This window comes from Schistocerca cancellata, chromosome 9, assembly GCF_023864275.1.
Source record: "Schistocerca cancellata isolate TAMUIC-IGC-003103 chromosome 9, iqSchCanc2.1, whole genome shotgun sequence".
In the NCBI taxonomy this organism is placed as follows: domain Eukaryota; kingdom Metazoa; phylum Arthropoda; class Insecta; order Orthoptera; family Acrididae; genus Schistocerca; species Schistocerca cancellata.
Window position 1 is genome coordinate 9,031,030 of NC_064634.1, and position 13,091 is coordinate 9,044,120.

Genomic DNA, 13,091 nt, shown 5'->3' on the forward strand with positions numbered 1-13,091 from the left:
ATTGAAATTTACTTTACTTATGACAGTGAACTGTGTGTTCTGTACGGACAAGTTACTCTGTAACTACAACATATGGTATGTTGGCATTTTATACGTTCCAAAATTTCTTTTTGTAAACTAAGATATTTTTTCATTAACTGTATCTCTCTTATTAATTACATTTTTAACATTGTCTAACAGATCTGAAGATGGGCAGCTAGCCCGAAACCGGTAATTGAAAATAAAGAATAGCGATCGAAGACTGAAACTCCATATTTTATTTAATGAACGATCGCGGAATTCCCAGTGAGACAACTATGTCTAGTTTTGATCATCAAGTAACTGACATGAGTCCTAAGGTTAGAACATCTCTCAGAAAGCAACAAAAGGTATATCCTGGGTTTCATGGGGTTTCAGTTAAATACTGTCTAATAGTGAGGAGGTGTGTTCAGTGCCAAGACCTTGGACATATGGCAAAACAGTGTGATAAACAAGTAGTTATTTGTGAACATTGTGGAGAACAAGACCATACGAGAAAAGACTGCAATAAAGTCAGAGAAGAGGCAGTGTGTGTGCCATGTCCATCTAGGGGAAAAGGGGATCAGGGAACAGAGATGAAACCCTCCTAACAAGGCAGATTTTAAGAAGTTATGGGTAGGCGTCTCATAACACTAGAAAGCAATGAGGACCCTAATGACGCCATATAGTAGAGATTTAACCAAAACAGCTTCTGCAGCTAAAATCGTGGGAGCTCAAACAATGCAGCAAAATACTTTGTCTATGTAAGAAACATAAATCGTCATTGAGGAAGAGGAGGAATTTCTGGCAAAAAGTGAGACGTAAATGCCATAGAAAAGAGTATGCGACACAGACGGAAGTAGAGCATCATGCACTTACGGAAAAGCAGGAAGACATTCTTGGCAAAAATCCAGAACTATGTGGTATATCAGAGAAGCAACATCAGAGGCGGTTGTAGGAATGACATACGATACAGGCGATCAGGATTTGGTGACACAAACTGGGCAGTATAGAATGGGATAGTCACACAATCAGAACTGGAGCCAGGGACAGAGACTCTTGTGACATTATCCTGACTGCCTTGTCCGAGAATTACTTCGAGCAGATAGTTAGAGAACCAACTCGTGAAGCTAACGTTTTAGACCTCATAGCAACAAATAGACCGGAACTTTTCGACTCCGTGAATGTAGAAGAGGGTATCAGTGATCATAAGTCAGTGGTTGCATCAATGACTACAAGTGTAATAAGAAATGCCAAGAAAGGAAGGAAAATATATTTGCTTAACAAGAGTGATAGGGCACAAATCGCAGAATATCTGAGTGACCACCATCAAACGTTCATTTCTGAGGAAGAGGATGTGGAACAAAAATGGAAAAAATTCAGAAACATCGTCCAGTACGCCTTAGATAAGTTCGTACCGACTAAGGTCCAAAGCGAGGGGAAAGATCCACCGTGGTATAACAATCATGTACGAAAGGTACTACGGAAACAAAGAAAGCTTCATCATAGGTTTAAGAGTAGTCGAATCATAGCTGATAAGGAAAAGCTGAACGAAGCGAAAAAGAGCGTAAAGAGAGCAATGAGAGAAGCATTCAACGAATTCGAACATAAAACATTGGCAAACAATCTAAACAAGAACCCTAAAAAGTTTTGGTCATATGTAAAATCGGTAAGCGGATCTAAATCCCCTATTCAGTCACTCGTTGACCACGATGGCACCGAAACAGAGGACGACCGAAGAAAGGCAGAAATACTGAATTCAGTGTTCCGAAACTGTTTCACTGCGGAAAATCGTAACACGGTCCCTGACTTCAGCCGTCGCACGGACGCCAAAATGGAAAATATTGAAATAAACGATATCGGAATTGAAAAACAACTGCTATCACTTAGTAGCGGAAAAGCATCCGGACCAGACGAGATACCCTTAAGATTCTACAGTGATTATGCTAAAGAACTTGCCCCCTTTCTATCAGCAATTTATCGTAGATCGCTGGAAGAACGTAAAGTACCTAGCGACTGGAAGAAAGCGCAGGTCGTTCCCATTTTCAAGAAGGGTCATAAATCAGATGCGAATAATTATAGGCCTATTTCGCTTACGTCAATCTGTTGTAGAATAATGGAACATGTTTTGTGTTCTCGTATTATGACGTTCTTAGATAATACAAATCTCCTTCATCATAACCAACATGGATTCCGCAAACAGAGATCATGTGAAACTCAGCTCGCCCTATTTGCCCAAGAAATTCACAGTGCCGTAGACACTGGCGAGCAGATTGATGCCGTATTCCTGGACTTCAGGAAGGCATTTGATACGGTTCCGCACTTACGTTTAATGAAAAAAATACGAGCTTACGGAATATCGGACCAGGTTTGTGATTGGATTCAGGATTTCCTAGAAGAAAGAACACAACATGTCATTCTTAACGGTTCAAAATCTGCAGATGTAGAGGTAATTTCGGGAGTACCGCAAGGAAGCGTGATAGGACCTTTATTGTTTACAATATACATAAATGACTTAGTTGACAACATCGGTAGCTCCGTGAGGCTATTTGCAGATGACACGGTTGTCTACAAGAAAGTAGCAACATCAGAAGACTCGTACGTACTCCAGGAAGACCTGCAGAGGATTAATGCATGGTGCGACAGCTGGCAGCTTTCCCTAAACGTAGATAAATGTAATATAATGCGCATACATAGGGGCAGAAATCCATTCCAGTACGATTATGCCATAGGTGGTAAATCATTGGAAGCGGTAACGACCGTAAAATACTTAGGAGTTACTATCCGGAGCGATCTGAAGTGGAATGATCACATAAAACAAATAGTGGGAAAAGCAGGCGCCAGGTTGAGATTCATAGGAAGAATTCTAAGAAAATGTGACTCATCGACGAAAGAAGTAGCTTACAAAACGCTTGTTCGTCCGATTCTTGAGTATTGCTCATCAGTATGGGACCCTTACCAGGTTGGATTAATAGAAGAGATAGACATGATCCAGCGAAAAGCAGCGCGATTCGTCATGGGGACATTTAGTCAGCGCGAGAGCGTTACGGAGATGCTGAACAAGCTCCAGTGGCGGACACTTCGAGAAAGGCGTTACGCAATACGGAGAGGTTTATTATCGAAATTACGAGAGAGCACATTCCGGGAAGAGATGGGCAACATATTACTACCGCCCACATATATCTCGCGTAATGATCACAACGAAAAGATCCGAGAAATTAGAGCAAATACGGAGACTTACAAGCAGTCGTTCTTCCCACGCACAATTCGTGAATGGAACAGGGAAGGGGGGATCAGATAGTGGTACAATAAGTACCCTCCGCCACACACCGTAAGGTGGCTCGCGGAGTATAGATGTAGATGTAGATGTAGATGTAGAATGAGACAGAACACATCCTGAGGAATACGCCGTGCTGCCTAGAGAAGTAAAAGAATATTCGCCAATGCAGGACGTGAATCTACGACAAGAAAAGTACGAGATTCAGAGCCAGTTCATCTGAGAAACAAACACCTGCTTCAAAGAAGTAAACAATAAAACACAGACCGGATCAGACCCGCTACAGATTTATGGAATTATAGAGTGTGCAGTTCTAAAGCATCGATTGCCACCGAACAGTGCAGCGCCGCCAAACGGCATCAGAAGGCGCTGACCCGCGCACCAATGGAAAGAGCAGACAGTGCCACACCTCCAGGAAGAGAGAGTTCAGCGGCCCTGCCAGCGCTGACACAACCAGCCGCCCATCGGTGGTCGGCCCCAGTTCAGTCACAGACTTCGAGAGCGTCAGTACTGAGTAACAGGAAGACAATAATCAAAATATCCACGGGTGTGCTGCCGGTCTATAGTGTCCAACGGGCACAATATTTCGGCGATCATACATGTCGCCATCATCAGGTGAACTGACGGACTGAGCTCCTGTGAACGTGCCGGCACGGAGATCCGTACGCTATGGCTGCTCAGAGGGAACTGGGTCGGTCGCGGCGGCGGCCGATTTAAATACCCTCCGCCCGCGGCGCGCTCCCTCCGCCGTCCGCGCCCCGCGCCACGGTCGCGCGGTGGAACAGATTGCGACGGCGTCTGAGATGACGTCGGTGTGATGGCTCTGTCGGAAGACAACGTACACTGATCTGTATTTGCACACAGACAGCTGCCACCACCCTTCACAGAGGAACGGGGTACTTAAAACTCTATTACATAGGGCGCGCATTATCTCTGACGCAGAGAGTCTACCCCGGGAATTGGAACACATGAGAACTGTATTTCGAAAAAATGGGTACTCAGAGTGGCAGATTCGACGTGCTCTCCGCCCAACCACTGCAGCGCAACCTGTTGAGATGGATGAAGTCACGAGGGAGGAGGTAGGCACTGCATTTATTCCATACACAGGTGCACTCTCGGGGAAAATCGCCCGCATTCTGAAGAAACACCAGGTCGGAACTGTGTTTTGTCCTCGAAATAAAACTCGTGCACTGGTGGGGAGCGCCAAAGATTACCTCCGTTTGAGGAAGGCCGGCGTGTACCAGATTCCGTGTCAATGTGCCAAGTCGTATATTGGTCAGACGATGCGTACCGTCGAGGATCGATGCCGTGAACACCAGAGGCACACTCGACTGATGTATCCGAGCAAGTCGGCGGTCGCTGAACATTGTTTGTCGGAAAATCACGCCATGGAGTATGACCGCACGAGGATTCTGGTACAGACGTCGAGATACTGGGACAGCATTGTTAGAGAGGCCATCGAAATTCGCACCAATGACGACCTCATAAACCGTGACTGTGGCTATAATCTTAGCAAGGCTCGGGATCCAGCGATTGGGTTAATCGAGAGTAAATCGAGCATACGTATAGTTGTGACGACCACGGCGGACAGAGCCATCACTCCGACGCCATCTCAAACGCCGTCGCAATCTGTTCCACCGCGCGACCGTGGCGCGGGGCGCGGACGGCGGAGGGAGCGCGCCGCGGGCGGAGGGTATTTAAATCGGCCGCCGCCACGACCGACACAGTTCCCTCTGAGCAGCCATAGCGTACGGATCTCCGTGCCGGCACGTTCACAGGAGCTCAGTCCGTCAGTTCACCTGATGATGGCGACATGTATGATCGCCGAAATATTGTGCCCGTTGGACACTATAGACCGGCAGCACACCCGTGAATATTTTGATTATCAAATACGCCGGGAGAAACTCAAGAATCACAGGAAGACAATGCTTAAGCCTGCGTTCTGCGAGTAGTAATACTGGGTAAAACTAATTGCATGTAGGAGGCACAGGAAGCACTCAAGCCACCTCATAACGAGAAATTAAGTTACATTTCTTTTCTTTTTAGAACTAAAGTGTTCTATTAATCTGCAAGTGTTATGTAAAGGTCGTTTTGGATTCCTGCCACCTGGCCATCGCACCTTCTCTCCTCCCTTGTTTGTGTCGCTACTGACTCCTGCAGCAGCCGACACAGCATAGAGAACGTTATGCAACTCACTGCACTGGAAGAGCCGATGACAGTTACAACAGCGTTAAGAGATATAACAAGGTATAAACATCCAGACAGGGAGTATTTTACTTTTCCTGTACCTGATTTACTAGGTAAAATCAATCACAGAGTGAACAATCTGTCAGTAGAAGCAGAAAGATTGGAGAAGTTACTGAAACAGGTTATCTGCCTGAAGAAATGAATCATTCTCCTTAGATACGTTGTACTAACACGTTGTGATGACACGTGGCCATATAGTATGGGACTACAGGCGATTGAGGCAAGACTGTTGAATACACACCCATAATCCCTAATGGAGTTAAAGACCGAACAGCTAATGCCATGAAAAGTGTCAGTGTATTGCATGAGACTGGAAGAGTGGCAGAAGAGTTGCAGTTAGATACGAGGGTCATTCAATAATTAAAGAGACAAATTGGTCTGGGGTGAAAACTGTTAGTAGGGCAAGTTAGGTACTCTTATGGCTTTAAGTTGGCATCACTGGGATGAGCCCGTTTATAAAAGTACATTTCAAGATGGCGAGTTCGCTTGAAACATCCACATTAGTTGAACAATGTTCTGATATTCGTTTTTAACTTGTTGAAGGCGAGAAACCAGTAAATATATACTGTAGAATGTCTAAAGGTTATGGTGAAGGTCGTATGAATCGTGCAAATTTTTACAGTTGGGTAGAGTAGTTCAGCAATGGTCGCGAGTCAGTGAGTGACAAGGTTCAAGTTAGCACTGGTACAGTTCATAACATTATTTGGAACAAGCTGAAGTACTGCAAAACATGTGCAAGATGAGTCCCAAAGGAGTTGACGCGGCTACACGAGGAAACAAGGTTACGAGTGTGCACAGAGCTAAAGAGCTAAAGGAACGTTATGAAAAAGAACGTGAGCACTTCCTCAACAAAATTTTAACTTGTGATTAAACTTGGGTTCACTATTATGAGCCAGAATCAAAAAGACAAAGCGTCGAGTGAAAGCATACTAACTCACCTGTCAAGAAAAAATTAAAAACTCAAGCATCAGCAGGAAAACATCATGTTGACTGGGTTTTGGGGTGCTGAAGGTCCAGCTTTTTCTGATTATCTCGAAGAGCAGCGTACAATGAACAGCCAATACTACTCGGATTTGCTTTTAAACAAGGTGAAGCCAGCCATGAGAAAGAGACGCCTTAAATCTCAGGGGAGAGGTGTGGTTCTCCAGCAAGACAACGTACGTTCTCATATTGCTCAACTAACCCGTGAAACGATCGACAAAATCTGCTGGGAAGTACTGCCTCATCCCCCTTGCAGTCCTGATTTAGCACCTAGTGATTTCCATTTGTTTGGTGCGCTGAAGAAGGCATTACGTGGGAAGAGGTTCCAGAACAACGAGAACGTGGAAAAGCTTGAGAGAAATTGGTTCAAACATCAAGTCAAAGAGTTCCTTGCAGCCTGAATAAAAAAGCTTGTAGCCCATTGGAACAAGTGCATAAATGTTCAAGGGGATTATGTTGGAAAATAGAAAAAGTATTGTTTTGTAAAAATAAATGCATTTTCTCCAGACCAATTTGTCTCCTTAATTATTGAATAATCCTAGTATATTGTGCCTCCAAGAATCGTATACGAAGGCAGAAAAGAACCACAGTATGCCCAGATAGTCGCACAAGGGCACCGTCTTACGGCAACAATAATAGTGACCAGAATATTATAAACTATACCATCACTGAAGGGAAATCCAAGATACCACAGAAAACGTGGCATAAGGCCCAAATATAACATTAGGGATGCTAACTGAGAAGAACTAAGAAGGGTGTTTCAGTCTTCTGGAAGTCGATCACTGGGTGATAATGTACACTCCTGGAAATGGAAAAAAGAACACATTGACACCGGTGTGTCAGACCCACCATACTTGCTCCGAACACTGCGAGAGGGCTGTACAAGCAATGATCACACGCACGGCACAGCGGACACACCAGGAACCGCGGTGTTGGCCGTCGAATGGCGCTAGCTGCGCAGCATTTGTGCACCGCCGCCGTCAGTGTCAGCCAGTTTGCCGTGGCATACGGAGCTCCATCGCAGTCTTTAACACTGGTAGCATGCCGCGACAGCGTGGACGTGAACCGTATGTGCAGTTGACGGACTTTGAGCGAGGGCGTATAGTGGGCATGCGGGAGGCCGGGTGGACGTACCGCCGAATTGCTCAACAAGTGGGGCGTGAGGTCTCCACAGTACATCGATGTTGTCGCCAGTGGTCGGCGGAAGGTGCACGTGCCCGTCGACCTGGGACCGGACCGCAGCGACGCACGGATGCACGCCAAGACCGTAGGATCCTACGCAGTGCCGTAGGGGACCGCACCGCCACTTCCCAGCAAATTAGGGACACTGTTGCTCCTGGGGTATCGGCGAGGACCATTCGCAACCGTCTCCATGAAGCTGGGCTACGGTCCCGCACACCGTTAGGCCGTCTTCCGCTCACGCCCCAACATCGTGCAGCCCGCCTCCAGTGGTGTCGCGACAGGCGTGAATGGAGGGACGAATGGAGACGTATCGTCTTCAGCGATGAGAGTCGCTTCTGTCTTGGTGCCAATGATGGTCGTATGCGTGTTTGGCGCCGTGCAGGTGAGCGCCACAATCAGGACTGCATACGACCGAGGCACACAGGGCCAACACCCGGCATCATGGTGTGGGGAGCGATCTCCTACACTGGCCGTACACCACTGGTGATCGTCGAGGGGACACTGAATAGTGCACGGTACATCCAAACCGTCATCGAACCCATCGTTCTACCATTCCTAGACCGGCAAGGGAACTTGCTGTTCCAACAGGACAATGCACGTCCGCATGTATCCCGTGCCACCCAACGTGCTCTAGAAGAAGTAAGTCAACTACCCTGGCCAGCAAGATCTCCGGATCTGTCCCCCATTGAGCATGTTTGGGACTGGATGAAGCGTCGTCTCACGCGGTCTGCACGTTCAGCATGAACGCTGATCCAACTGAGGCGCCAGGTGGAAATGGCATGGCAAGCCGTTCCACAGGACTACATCCAGCATCTCTACGATCGTCTCCATGGGAAAATAGCAGCCTGCATTGCTGCGAAAGGTGGATATACACTGTACTAGTGCCGACATTGTGCATGCTCTGTTGCCTGTGTCTATGTGCCTGTGGTTCTGTCAGTGTGATCATGTGATGTATCTGACCCCAGGAATGTGTCAATAAAGTTTCCCCTTCCTGGGACAATGAATTCACGGTGTTCTTATTTCAATTTCCAGGAGTGTAGATGTTAAAACACAAGAACTGACAGTGCTTATACACTCCTGGAAATGGAAAAAAGAACACATTGACACCGGTGTGTCAGACCCACCATACTTGCTCCGGACACTGCGAGAGGGCTGTACAAGCAATGATCACACGCACGGCACAGCGGACACACCAGGAACCGCGGTGTTGGCCGTCGAATGGCGCTAGCTGCGCAGCATTTGTGCACCGCCGCCGTCAGTGTCAGCCAGTTTACCGTGGCATATGGAGCTCCATCGCAGTCTTTAACACTGGTAGCATGCCGCGACAGCGTGGACGTGAACCGTATGTGCAGTTGACGGACTTTGAGCGAGGGCGTATAGTGGGCATGCGGGAGGCCAGGTGGACGTACCGCCGAATTGCTCAACACGTGGGGCGTGAGGTCTCCACAGTACATCGATGTTGTCGCCAGTGGTCGGCGGAAGGTGCACGTGCCCGTCGACCTGGGACCGGACCGCAGCGACGCACGGATGCACGCCAAGACCGTAGGATCCTACGCAGTGCCGTAGGGGACCGCACCGCCACTTCCCAGCAAATTAGGGACACTGTTGCTCCTGGGGTATCGGCGAGGACCATTCGCAACCGTCTCCATGAAGCTGGGCTACGGTCCCGCACACCGTTAGGCCGTCTTCCGCTCACGCCCCAACATCGTGCAGCCCGCCTCCAGTGGTGTCGCGACAGGCGTGAATGGAGGGACGAATGGAGACGTGTCGTCTTCAGCGATGAGAGTCGGTTCTGCCTTGGTGCCAATGATGGTCGTTTGCGTGTTTGGCGCCATGCAGGTGAGCGCCACAATCAGGACTGCATACGACCGAGGCACACAGGGCCAACACCCGGCATCATGGTGTGGGGAGCGATCTCCTACACTGGCCGTACACCACTGGTGATCGTCGAGGGGACACTGAATAGTGCACGGTACATCCAAACCGTCATCGAACCCATCGTTCTACCATTCCTAGACCGGCAAGGGAACTTGCTGTTCCAACAGGACAATGCACGTCCGCATGTCTCCCGTGCCACCCAACGTGCTCTAGAAGAAGTAAGTCAACTACCCTGGCCAGCAAGATCTCCGGATCTGTACCCCATTGAGCATGTTTGGGACTGGATGAAGCGTCGTCTCACGCGGTCTGCACGTCCAGCACGAACGCTGGTCCAACTGAGGCGCCAGGTGAAAATGGCATGGCAAGCCGTTCCACAGGACTACATCCAGCATCTCTACGATCGTCTCCATGGGAGAATAGCAGCCTGCATTGCTGCGAAAGGTGGATATACACTGTACTAGTGCCGACATTGTGCATGCTCTGTTGCCTGTGTCTATGTGCCTGTGGTTCTGTCAGTGTGATCATGTGATGTATCTGACCCCAGGAATGTGTCAATAAAGTTTCCCCTTCCTGGGACAATGAATTCACGGTGTTCTTATTTCAATTTCCAGGAGTGTACATAGAACAATCGAGGCATCAATACGTGTTAGCAGAGGTCATTCTAAAGGAGTATCTTGCATCTGGACCTAGGCACTGCAGAAATTAAGGTGTTAAAACATTTAACGAAATCGCTATTATTATTTTCGTTAAAGCATAATAATTATTAATTATTATTGCTTTTTAGTTAATTAATTTGCCTCTCTTTAACTGTCTTCTGTAAGTGCGAACTTTGTTGTAGAATCTCTCTCTTATTTACGTGTGGTAATAAAAAAAAATCACTTTCAAAAGAATTACGTACATTTAAGAATTACGTGAACTCATATTAACTGATTAAGAATATTTAGTTGAGAATTAAATCCTTTACATAATCCGGCCTTGGCACACATTTTCTAAACGCAGTGGGTTTTTTTTTGTTAAATATTTACTGAATTCTATCCCGGCGTTAGCTATGGAACACAAGATTATCTCTATTAGCAAAATGGTTCAAATGGCTCTGAGCACTATGGGACTCAACATCTTAGGTCATAAGTCCCCTAGAACTTAGAACTACTTAAACCTAACTAACCTAAGGACATCACACACACCCATGCCCGAGGCAGGATTCGAACCTGCGACCGTAGCAGTCCCGCGGTTCCGGACTGCAGCGCGAGAACCGCTAGACCACCGCGGCCGGCTCTCTATTAGCAGAAAATGGTTAATTATTGCCAAGCCAACATTTAATTATCACTGATCAAACCTACTTCGCTATACATTTAAGTTATTTGAAAGAACCAAAATTGTTAAATTTCAATGTTAACTAACATTAACTATCCGCCTACGAATGCACAAAACGTATAATTAGTTTAAAAATTCATGAGCCTCAGGATCACTGTAAAAGAAGAACATTTTCTTAATTCACTGTTAATTTTTATCTGTTCCCGATTTACGGGTTTGGTTGATTTTTCCTTTAGCGGAACAATTTCTTAAATGTGTGTAACACCACATCTCTTATGCTGTATGGATTTATTTTTTTTTTTGCTTTATTTATTCTTACATTGTTGATCGTCTGTAAATGTGTTTGAATCGATAACATAAAATTGTGTACTCTTTTCTTTGTCAAACCTTTGATGTCGTGATTTGATTCTATGCAAAGTAGTGTATCTGCAGTTTATATTCTTTGTCTCATTTGGAGGGAACAAAACTTACTGTATATGATTGTAATTTTGTGTGAATAACTTTTTGTAGAGATGTCAATATGTGTAGATGTTTTGTTTTATTTAATGTATTTGTTTGCTGTTATGTAAACTGCTGATCCTCACTTAGGGCTCTTAGTTAATTTGTATGTAAAAGGTGTAGTGGTTCCCCTCGGGAATGGAACTGTGTAGCGCGCGCAAATTGTGGTTGGCCTAGGTGGAAAAGGTGGAACTGATAGTCAGTCGGAGAGGAGCCAGCAGTCGGAAAGGAGCTACGAGTCTGTGCACTGCCATTATAATGGTGCATATTGTGATGATTCCGAGGGAGGCTTTTTCTGCTACTTTCCAATGCCTCGGATGGGTGGATAAATAGCTGGAACTATTCTGGAATTTGTATTTAGCATCGCCACCAAGAAATGACAGAGTCCAGCAATTCTACCTGCAATTCCACCTAACAACATGCAGTTGCCACCACATTGCGCAATCATTGTATCGGAATGCTACATTGATGTACAGTGAAGGATCAGCCTAATGGATGTGTTAGTGTGCTGAACTATAAGGTAATTCATATCTGAATTTATGTACCTACCTTGATTTTACTCCTCATCATAACACCTCTCAGGGTCCTCTCCGTTTGAAGTAAAGTGATTACCGAGTGTCCTTACTAAAAGAAATTAAAGCCTAGAGCTTTGTTAAATAATGCCTCTTTGAACATAGTAAAGAGAAAGTTAAAGTTAATGATGCTTGCTGAAATAATTTTCCTAGTAAAACTGCTTACTAAAGTGCTGTTACCAACTTCAAACTTAAAAGTTCTTAAGACTGAGGCTTATAAAGTAAATGATCACGTTGTTGTCTGTGGTAAATTCTAAAAGGTGAATCAGTTTCTTGCAATTTCCTCAACTTTGTGTTTCGCTGTAGTAAAAAGTAGAAAACTGCATAGTAGGAAATTATATGTTCATGATCACTAAGTGTTTTTCTCTCTTGTGTGCATATTAACAGTATAAAGACCACTCAGTTTGTGTAAACCCTGAAAGTGATAGTGTTTTTCTGTACGTGTTATAATTTTGCAAATAGTTTGTGCTGCTCCAGCTGTCAGCTTCAATCTTAAAACATATGTGTGTCAGAGTTCATTGCACTCGGGTGTGGCTGTCTAGGTTGTGTTTGTCCGTTTTAGTTACTTATACCTGCTTTCTTAAACGAGAACGTTAATCTTTCTCTTGCCTAATTAGGCTGGCGACCGTTTCCCTTCTTCTATAAACAGTATAGCTAGACAAAATTTTGTTTGTCACTATTCCAATTTTAACGAAATTCTGACTTTCATTTCCGATAAGTCACCTCCATTAGGAACAACACGCTCAACTTAACAAAATTCCTCTCAGAGGGTAACACTGCTCTGTTGCTTTGTGCCATAGTTGCTTTTACAAAATAGTTTTATGTCACAACCTGTTTCTAGCATTGAGGTTATGGTACAGTAGTGGCAGAACGGGAGTGTTATATGTGCCGCCGCTGCAAATCGATCGGTCGCGGCACAGCCCAGCAACACCGCTAAAAATGCTGAAAATTCTTTAAAGAAATTTTATAGATGACATGGGCAAGCTAATTTACATTAATAATACACACTTTTGATAAATTCTGATATATTTAGATCCAACAATAATTCAACTCACATTAATTTGCAACGCCTCGTCTAATGGCGGCTAAATCTAGACAGAGACAAAAGAAGTCTACCCATTCATAAATCGCTTCGACACAGCTTC